The sequence below is a fragment of the Salmo salar genome, chromosome 10, assembly GCF_965601325.2.
Source record: "Salmo salar chromosome 10, fSalSal1, whole genome shotgun sequence".
NCBI lineage: Eukaryota > Metazoa > Chordata > Actinopteri > Salmoniformes > Salmonidae > Salmo > Salmo salar.
The window spans coordinates 122,311,989-122,322,500 of record NC_138300.1 but is presented as its reverse complement, the minus strand read 5'-3'; the positions used below and the strand labels follow the sequence as shown (position 1 = coordinate 122,322,500).

At 41.2% G+C, this 10,512-nt stretch overlaps 1 protein-coding gene across 9 annotated transcripts in view; it reads right to left on the bottom strand.

Annotated features, from left to right (window-relative positions):
• The window catches only part of tjp1b (tight junction protein 1b), a 280,697-nt gene that overhangs the window by 145,977 nt on the left and 124,208 nt on the right, over positions 1–10,512 (bottom strand). Inside the window, exon 1 of one of the 9 annotated variants that reach the window (XM_045688623.2) lies at positions 5,591–5,839. The exons of 7 other annotated variants lie outside the window; for them this stretch is intronic. The gene's annotated coding sequence lies outside the window, so the exon portion shown is untranslated. Of the gene's footprint in view, positions 1–5,208; positions 5,500–5,590; positions 5,840–10,512 lie in introns of those variants that run through there. One more of the 9 variants, XM_045688624.2, reaches the window with a different exon arrangement.

The following is a 10,512-nucleotide window of genomic DNA, read 5'->3' as shown; positions in this document are numbered from 1 at the left end:
CCAAGATTGAACTCTCTGGCCTCAATGTCAAGCGTCACATCTGGAGGAAACCTGGCACCATCCCTATGGTGAAGCATGGTGGTGGCAGCATCATGCTGTGGGTATGTTTTTCCGGCGGCAGGGACTGGGAGACTAGTCAGGATCAAGGGAAAGATGAACAGAGTAAAGTACAGAGAGATCCTTGATGAAAACCTGCTCCAGAGCGCTCAGGATCTCAGACTGGGGCGAAGGTACACTTTCCAACAGGAAAATGACCGTAAGCACACAGCCAAGAAAACGCAGGACTGGCTTCGGGACAAGTCTCTGAATGTGTGGCCCAGCCAGAGGACAAACATACTCAGTCATACTTAGATGACAATGTAATGAAATAAATAAAAGCAGCCTATTTTTAAACACTGCTAGTCTGATGCTCCCCAGAACAGACTTTTGAAGGCGCAAAGTACTACATAGAGACATGACTACTACATTGAGACATGACTACTACATAGAGACTACATAGAGACATGACTACTACATAGAGACATGACTACTACATAGAGACTACATAGAGACATGACTACTACATAGAGACTACATAGAGACATGACTACTACATAGAGACATGACTACTACATAGAGACATGACTACTACATAGAGACTACATAGAGACATGACTACTACATAGAGACTACATAGAGACATGGCTACTACATAGAGACTACATAGAGACATGGCTACTACATAGAGACATGGCTACTACATAGAGACATGGCTACTACATAGACTACATAGAGACATGACTACTACATAGAGACTACATAGACATGACTACTACATAGACTACATAGAGACATGACTACTACATAGAGACTACATAGAGACATGACTACTACATAGAGACATGACTACTATATAGAGACATGACTACTACATAGAGACATGACTACTACATAGAGACTACTACATAGAGACTACATAGAGACATGACTACTACATAGAGACTACATAGAGACATGACTACTACATAGAGACATGACTACTACATAGAGACATGGCTACTACATAGAGACATGGCTACTACATAGAGACTACATAGAGACATGGCTACTATATAGAGACATGACTACTACATAGAGACTACATAGAGACATGACTACTACATAGAGACATGGCTACTACATAGAGACATGACTACTACATAGAGACATGGCTACTACATAGAGACGTGGCTACTACATAGAGACGTGGCTACTACATAGAGACGTGGCTACTACATAGAGACGTGGCTACTACATAGACTACATAGAGACATGACTACTACATAGAGACTACATAGAGACATGGCTACTATATAGAGACATGACTACTACATAGAGACTACATAGAGACATGACTACTACATAGAGACATGACTACTACATAGAGACATGGCTACTACATAGAGACGTGGCTACTACATAGAGACGTGGCTACTACATAGAGACGTGGCTACTACATAGAGACATGACTACTACATAGAGACATGACTACTACATAGACTACATAGAGACATGACTACTACATAGAGACATGGCTACTACATAGAGACATGGCTACTACATAGAGACGTGGCTACTACATAGAGACTACATAGAGACATGGCTACTACATAGAGACGTGGCTACTACATAGAGACTACATAGAGACATGACTACTACATAGAGACATGGCTACTACATAGAGACATGGCTACTACATAGAGACGTGGCTACTACATAGAGACTACATAGAGACGTGGCTACTACATAGAGACATGGCTACTACATAGAGACTACATAGATACATGGCTACTACATAGAGACATGGCTACTACATAGAGACATGGCTACTACATAGAGACATGGCTACTACATAGAGACTACATAGAGACATGGCTACTACATAGAGACATGGCTACTACATAGAGACTACATAGAGACATGACTACTACATAGAGACTACATAGAGACATGGCTACTACATAGAGACTACATAGAGACATGGCTACTACATAGAGACATGGCTACTACATAGAGACATGGCTACTACATAGAGACATGGCTACTACATAGAGACTACATAGAGACATGACTACTACATAGAGACATGGCTACTACATAGAGACTACATAGAGACATGGCTACTACATAGAGACATGGCTACTACATAGAGACTACATAGAGACATGGCTACTACATAGAGACATGGCTACATGGAACTCTATTCCACATCAAGTAACTAATGCAAGCAGTACAATTAGATTAAAACATTTTAAAAACCAGATGAAAACACACCTCTTGTAACTGTTTGTTACATGCAATATGCTTTGTGTACTTTACCGGACAGATGATGCTCTCTGCTTTTGTGATAAAACACAGGTGCAGTTGAATTCACTCTGCCACTGTGTCTTATTGTTTTCGGACTTAGACCAATATATTACGGTGGCAAGGCATATGAACTAACATGTTACAGAGCAAACAACACAAATATCACAACACATACAATTTTTTTCCCTGGCTTGGCGTCCCTAGTGATTTTACCAACACACCGCCGCTACTGTAATGTAGCAGGTTAGGAGACTGTTAAGGTTAGGAAAAGGGTTAGGGTTAGTAAAAAAAAAAAAAATGCTTTCCTAACCTGCTACGATCAGTTTGTATCGATGTGGCGTGAATAAAAGTGTGTCCCCTTCACATACACACAAGTCAAAAGGTCACAATCACATGTCCTATTACTGCTTTCAAGATAACCGGGGAACTCTGAAGAAGGAAAAAAAAAAATCCAACTCAAAATTTACATTCGGAAACTTAGGCATCTTTCTAGAGCGCTGTCTTTACGACCTGAAGATCACTGCCGGTATGATTTCCCCCCCCCCCCCCCCCCCCCCCCCCCCCCCCCCCAGTAGTCTCTTGTCCTCCATGTAACCGAGTTGGTCAAGTTACAGTGGCTACAAGACAACGCCCAACAAGGCAGGACTCCTGATGACAGATGTTGCCTGACCATCTATATTCAACTGGTGACTGGTGATGGGAGGTAGTTAGATATAACCATACTTAGCTAGCCTGCTATAATATAAAATGGTTACCTAGAAAATCCCCGATCAAACATCACTAGCTAAGCCCTCTAAACAGCTTGCTAACCAGCATAGCAGCTAACCTGTGTTCTTAATAACGTCGTCGAGACGACTATTTAGCCATGTAGTTACATTCTAAAAACGTAACATCTCAGTATACAACGTAGCAAACTACACGTATTACCTAGTTAACTTATGTGAAATTGGTGTTTTTTTTTATTCATTGCTGCCTGAACTATACGGTCAACTATATTAGCTAGCATCAACAGTCACACAGTGTAGCTCAACATTAGCATCAACAGTCACACAGTGTAGCTGACATTAGCATCAACAGACACAGTGTAGCTCAACATTAGCATCAACAGTCACACAGTGTAGCTCAACATTAGCATCAACAGTCACAGAGTGTAGCTGACATTAGCATCAACAGTCACAGAGTGTAGCTGACATTAGCATCAACAGTCACATAGTGTAGCTGACATTAGCATCAACAGTCACATAGTGTAGCTCGACATTAGCATCAACAGTCACATAGTGTAGCTGACATTAGCATCAACAGTCACATAGTGTAGCTCGACATTAGCATCAACAGTCACATAGTGTAGCTGACATTAGCATCAACAGTCACATAGTGTAGCTGACATTAGCATCAACAGTCACACAGTGTAGCTCGACATTAGCATCAACAGTCACACAGTGTAGCTCAACATTAGCATCAACAGTCACACAGTGTAGCTCAACATTAGCATCAACGGTCACACAGTGTAGCTCAACATTAGCATCAACAGTCAGAGTGTAGCTGACATTAGCATCAACAGTCACAGAGTGTAGCTGACATTAGCATCAACAGTCACAGAGTGTAGCTGACATTAGCTTCAACAGTCACATAGTGTAGCTGACATTAGCATCAACAGTCACACAGTGTAGCTGACATTAACATCAACAGTCACACAGTGTAGCTCAACATTAGCATCAACAGTCATACAGTGTAGCTCAACATTAGCATCAACAGTCACACAGTGTAGCTCAACATTAGCATCAACAGTCACACAGTGTAGCTCAACATTAGCATCAACAGTCACACAGTGTAGCTCAACATTAGCATCAACAGTCACACAGTGTAGCTGACATTAGCATCAACAGTCACACAGTGTAGCTCAACATTAGCATCAACAGTCACACAGTGTAGCTCAACATTAGCATCAACACTCACACAGTGTAGCTCAACATTAGCATCAATAGTCACATAGTGTAGCTCAACATTAGCATCAACAGTCACAGTGTAGTTCAACATTAGCATCAACAGTCACATAGTGTAACTAACATTAGCATCAACAGTCACACAGTGTAGCTGACATTAGCATCAACAGTCACACAGTGTTGCTGACATTAGCATCAACAGTCACACAGTGTAGCTCAACATTAGCATCAACAGTCACACAGTGTAGCTGACATTAGCGTCAACAGACACAGTGTAGCTGACATTAGCATCAACAGTCACACAGTGTAGCTGACATTAGCGTCAACAGTCACATAGTGTAGCTGACATTAGCATCAACAGTCACACAGTGTAGCTGACATTAGCATCAACAGTCACACAGTGTAGCTGACATTAGCATCAACAGTCACACAGTGTAGCTCAACATTAGCATCAACAGTCACACAGTGTAGCTGACATTAGCATCAACAGTCACACAGTGTAGCTGACATTAGCATCAACAGTCACACAGTGTAGCTGACATTAGCATCAACAGTCACACAGTGTAGCTGACATTAGCATCAACAGTCACAGTGTAGCTCAACATTAGCATCAACAGTCACAGTGTAGCTCAACATTAGCATCAACAGTCACACAGTGTAGCTCAACATTAGCATCAACAGTCACACAGTGTAGCTCAACATTAGCATCAACAGTCACACAGTGTAGCTGACATTAGCATCAACAGACTTTAACCTGAGCGACAGGTGCTTGATCCTGGGGGGTAAAACCTTCCACACACCGCTGAAATGTTCAGAGTAAAGATGCTTTTGTCGTAAGTTTTAATGGGCGTCTTTGGTATGATTTATCTCACCACACACAGAGAGAGAGAGAGAGAGAGAGTTATTAACAGCGAACTAGCTAGCTATTTACAGGCGTTACCTTCGCTTCGGTTAGAAGAAACCGTGGCCGACATTTTGTTAGTCCCGGTGAAATCAAGCAGTCCTGGCTAACACAAACGGTAACATTATGTCTCCTAGAGCCGCTGTCAACACACCGTGCCAAGTGCTTTTTTATAATCTCCTCGGTCGTTGGCTAATCAACATAACCATTGGATTTGAAGAGGTGTTTGGCTTAGCCTAGCTTAGCCAGGTAGCTAACTAGCTATATAAACGAGTGGTGGTGAAAGCTCTCCCATATCGCAGCGGTACTACACACACACACACACACACACACACACACACACACACACACACACACTGTCTTCTCTCTCGTTCAAGCTGAAACTAGCTACAAGTCCATATGTATTTATAAATGTATTCACCTTATTCGGTGTACTGGTCCTTTTATAAATGTATGGGTGAAATCCTTTTATGAAAGGAATAGATGAATTGTCCAAAGCAGCCGCACTGCAAAAAGGCAGACACAGGATGCCTTTCCTTCCCCTCTACCAGCACGGTTCGGTTTTCTTCTCAACAGCGGCTCCAGTGACCGGTGTGCCTGGGATAGACCGACGCTTTTCTCCGGTGGTGGACTAGATGGGTACGTGAAAAGTAACGCAGCATCACGCGTCATTCCACTGTAAAGGTCGAGAACCCACAGCCACAGCATAATTATCGAGCATTGAGCTCATATTAGCTAATAATACGATTTTCTGTCATTAGACTATCTTTCAAACGGCACACTTAAAAACCTGCAATATGACATGCATGCAAATTAATCAGGATGAATTTCTAGAGGAAAATTATGTTCGTCTCTGTAAGGGCAGACGTGCAAATTGGCTGGTCCATCTTTCTCACCACACACAGTTATTAACAGCTATCTAGCTGTGGGCCTGTCAAACTTTTTTTTGTGCAAAATTATAATTATCTGGCTTATAATAGGAGCCTCAAAGAGTAAGGGCTGATGTGGGGGCCAGCAGGGGAAAATAATGGACTGTTGTAGGGGCCTCAGGGGAAAATAATGGACTGTTGTAGGGGCCTCAGGGGAAAATAATGTACTGTTGTGGGGGCCTCTGGGGAAAAAATGGTCCGGTGTGTTAGAAATGCCAGCGCCGATTTCTGGTCCCAGTCCGCCCCTGTGTGTGTGTGTGTGTGTGTGTGTGTGTGTGTGTGTGTGTGTGTGTGTGTGTGTGTGTGTGTGTGTGTGTGTGTGTGTGTGTGTGTGTGTGTGTGTGTGTGTGCGTGCGTGTATAAAAGCCTACAGCACAAAACAGATTTTTGTGTGCTTGTCCAAAAAATTATACTCAATGAATTTCCCTCAACTCTTGTCTAAACAAGAGAGAGGGTCAATAAATATATAAAAATATGTATATTCCTATAGTCATACAAAGTGCCCATTTTGGGCATTCTTGAAATAGAAGGGGTGTATCAAGGGATTGCATCCTGCAAAATGTCAAACAAATGAATATATAAATCAGGACGTACAGTAATTGCATCATTCAATAAGCCAAACAAATATGATAGTGGTTATCGATTTTGAAGGCCAGAAAAGCCACTCTTCGTTTTGGCTTATGCCTTACTGATTTAAACCTTTCTCTACACTTGTCACTTTTCAATTATGCAGTTCCACTGATCCCTAGGATTGCATAGATTTGCCATCAATCAAGCCCACTGCAATAAAATAAGCAAGCCGATGAATGTTTATTACAGTACAGAGCACTGCAAAGAGATACTGTACTGTAGTAGGGGAAGCAGGCTCTGCTCTGTGGACAAGAAAGTGTTTCGTCTTCAATGGAACAGGCAGCTTGCTCTTACTCACTTAATTTGATTAGAGAAGATTTGCAGGGAGAATAATGGAGATAAGACTAAGCCTGTATACAAACATATCTGTAACAAGCCTACACCATCAGTTTAGTTTAGCAATCAATCAGATTTATTTTTATAAAGCCCTTTTTTTACATCATCAGATGTCACAAAGTGCTTTACAGAAACCCAGCGTGTGGCTCAGTTGGTAGAGCATGGTGTTTGCAACGCCAGGGTTGTGGGTTTGATTCCCACGGGGGACCAGTATGGGGGGAAGAAAAAAAAAGAAAAAAAAAATGTATGAAATGTATGCATTCACTACTGTAAGTCGCTCTGGATAAGAGCGTCTGCTAAATGACTAAAATGTAAATCTAACGTAATCTAAAACCCCAGAGTGCAAGCAATGCAGAAGCACAATGGCCAGGAAGAACTCCATAGAACACAGGAACCTAGGAAGATACCTAGAGAGGTACCAGATCGTGCATGCAGATTGTAACACTCAACATATGTAGGATATGCTGCAGGTGCCTGCACAAAAATATATCGACCAAGAAATAGATGAAATGTTTTAGGCTATTTTTTTTATTTTTTTTAACATTTCATTTTGACGACCCAACAAATCATTAAATGAACCACATTGGAAAGTAATAGTAGTTTAATTACAGTGAGTGATAAATACAGTGATACATTTGTAACACTGTATCAGCAGAAATGTTGACTTCAATTAATATGTAGGTAGGCCTTTGTGTTGACAAAATAATGGTGTGCCGCATATTCCCAGATACCCAAAATAACCTAATCCACTTGAACTTTCTACAATACTTTCACACTGCTGCTGCAAGCACTTTTGTCAAGTATTCCACTAAGGAATAGAAGTGCATTAAAGTGTCATGTCGTGTTTGCTTCTGTAAACATCTTCTCTCGATAGTTAAATATTTACTACTGGGAATAATAAGGAAGCATAAAAGAAGGTGTTGGTTGTTTTGTGGTGTTCTGAATGATCGTTTTGGATTTATTCATGGCAGTAAATATTGAACATCCATTACGGTTTTGACCCAGTTCTGTGCTCCTCCTGTTGTTGGTCACGTCCCAAATCGCACCCTATGCCCTATATAGTGCACTACTTTTGACCAGAACCCTATGGGCCAAAGTAGTGCACTATATAGGGAATAGGGTGCCATTTGGGATGTAGACTTGGTCTCTACATGATTTAGTGGAGAGGTTGAGCCTCCATAATTAAGACCTTTCACTTAGCACTGGAGGGCTAATCTTCATTCACTTATCTCACAGCAGATGTCTAACATGCATGTTGCAGTAGATGTGTGTGTGTGTGTGTGTGTGTGTGTGTGTGTGTGTGTGTGTGTGTGCCTGCCTGTATTACTATCCTCGTGGGTACAGGAAGTCCCCACAAGGATATTTCCCAGTTCCCCACGAGGACAAAGGCTATTTTAGGCTTAGTGGTTAGGTTTAGATTTAGGGGTTATGGTTAGGTTTACGGTTATGGGTTAGGGAAAATAGGATTTTAAATGGAAGTCAATTTTAGGTCCCCACAAGGATAGTAAAACAGATGGTGTGTGTTGCTAGCTGCATGTACACTGTGGCGGGATATTAGGGAGAGACCCGTGAGGCCCATTTTAAACATATAGCAACCTCCTATTCCTTCACACTTCATGCCTTTTTATGCATCATTGCTGAAACCATGGCAACATGTTGCGATGGGTATTAAAGAGCGGCTGCCTTTTTTTTTAAAGCAATGAATCCCTTTGAAAACTGCCTATGTGGCATCGATTGTAAGATAGAAACAGTTATTCTAGTATCCAAATTGACTGCAAAATGTAAGTAAGATACTTTTGGTCATGACGTCAGTCTCCTCTAAAACGGAGTTGGGAACATCCGTGCGTCACAAAGAGTACATTTTAAGGTTTTGATTAGAAGATGTCCATTTGCCTAACCAACATCGGGTGAACAGCTGCGGCGATTTCTCTCTATCCAATAGCACAGTGAGACCGACTTGCACAGTAGCTCCGACTTTGTTTACATAAGACAACAAATCGTACATATTTTTAACTTGAGAAATACTGCACCAAACACACTTAGCTGTCAAATTGCGCAACTAAAACATCCACAGCAACAAAAAATAATGTCAATTTATTACATATTTCTTGAGTTATCTTAGATTCATTCTGGGGGATTTTGAGGAAGTGAAATAGACTTCTGCGTTTACGGAGTCTGATGGAGATCATACGTCATTAACCAAACGCAGAATCGGTCAGGAGAAACACACCTCCAAGACTGAAATCTCGTTTTTCTAATGAGCAACAGAAAAACGCCTATCTGTTCTGTGGCTCTTTAAGTCTTTCTAACTCAAAAAAGCAGCCTTGTAAAATACAATTGATCTTGTATGATGCACGATAACATGCTACAACTGTTTGCCCCCTACGGCTCTGTGCTTGAAAGCATATGCTATGTATTTTTGTTTTAACTAAAAAAAAAAAGTGCCTGATATATGTAACTCTCTGAAACTCACATCGATTGCTAGGTGAGCTGAAATGCTTTTAACAGTGAGTTAGGGTCAGAGTCGAATAACATGCTTTTAACAGAGAGGCGCTCCCGAGTGGCGCAGAGGTCTAAGGCACTGCCTCTCAGTGCTAGAGGAGTCACTACAGACCTGGTTTGATTCCAGGCTGTATCACAACAGACCATTGATTTGGAGTCCCATAGGGCGGCACACAATTGGCCCAGCGTCGTCCAGGTTAGGGGTAGGCCGTCATTGTAAATAAAAATGTGTTCTTAACTGACTTGCCTAGTTAAGTAAAGGTTAAATAAAAATAACTAAATGATTTCAACAGAGGGAGTTAGAGCCAGAGTCTGTACTGTATGTTTCACTCTGCTGTACTGTATGTGTCACTACACCTTTGATAAAGGTCTGTGTGTGTGTGTGTGTGTGTGTGTGTAGCAATTCATACACATCTCCCTGTATGAGCCATCTATTACCTACTAGTAATACTGCCACTCCTCTGGGCACCTGCAGTCAGAAGAATATGTGTAATTCATTTATTTTTTTAAATGTTTTTTTCCTTTGGGTTTAATGAAATTAATCTTGTGTGTGTGAGATGCATTTGGGAAAAGATGGACAAAATCGAGAGAGTTTGTGAAAGAGAGCCTATCGTTCAGTAACCCAAAGCAGATGCTGATGCAGATGCAGATGCAGACCTTTTCTGAAGGGGCCATTTGCAATGTGGATTAAATCTGTCTGCATCCCAAATGAAACACTGTTACCTACTACACTGTTGTGAAAAACTATTGGCCCCCTTTCTGATTTTCTCTATTCTTTTGCATATGTTTGATACCGAATGTTATCTGATCTGCAAACCAATACCTAATATTAGATAAAGAGAACCTGAGTTTACAAATAACGTTTTTTATACTTATTTTATTTAATAACAAAGTTATTCAACACCCAATTCCCCTGCGTCAAAAAGTTATGTCCCTCTTACACTCA